We start from the raw sequence: 663 nt of genomic DNA on the forward strand, positions 1-663 counted from the left end.
TTTTGTTTGTCTTGTTCATTTGTTACTTTCAGTTTTGCATCTCACATGTGTGAAATCATATGGCTCTTAAATTTTTCTGTCTGACTTATCTTTTGCTTAGCATGATAATCTCAAAATCTATCTGTTTTGTCACAAATGGCAGTATTTCATCTCTTCTTATGGCTGAGTAATATTCCATTGTACATATGTACCATATCTTTATCCAATCATCTATCTTGGGACATGTCAGTTATTCCATATCTTGGCCACCGTGAATAATGCTGCAATGAACATCAGGGTGCATATATCATTACAGATAAATGTTTTCAAATTTGGGGGATAAATACTCAGAAGAAGGATTGTTGGATCAGATGGTAATTCTATTTTTAATTTTTTGAGGAATCTCAAATTGTACCAATTTACATTCCCACCAGCAGTGTATGAGGGTTCCTTTTCCCCCACAACCTCTCCAATACTTGTTATTATTTGTCCTGTTGATGATAGCCATTCTAATGGGTGTGAGATGGTATCTCATTGTGGTTTTGATTTGCATTTCCCTAACAGCTAGTGAAGTTGAGCATCTTTTCACATGTTTGTTGGTCATTTGTATGTCTTCTTGGGAGAAGTATCTGTTCAGGTCCTCTGCCCATTTTTTAAATTGGATTGTTTGGGGTTTTTGTTGTT

The sequence above is a fragment of the Pteropus vampyrus genome, unplaced genomic scaffold, assembly GCF_000151845.1.
Source record: "Pteropus vampyrus isolate Shadow unplaced genomic scaffold, Pvam_2.0 Scaffold653, whole genome shotgun sequence".
Lineage (NCBI taxonomy): Eukaryota > Metazoa > Chordata > Mammalia > Chiroptera > Pteropodidae > Pteropus > Pteropus vampyrus.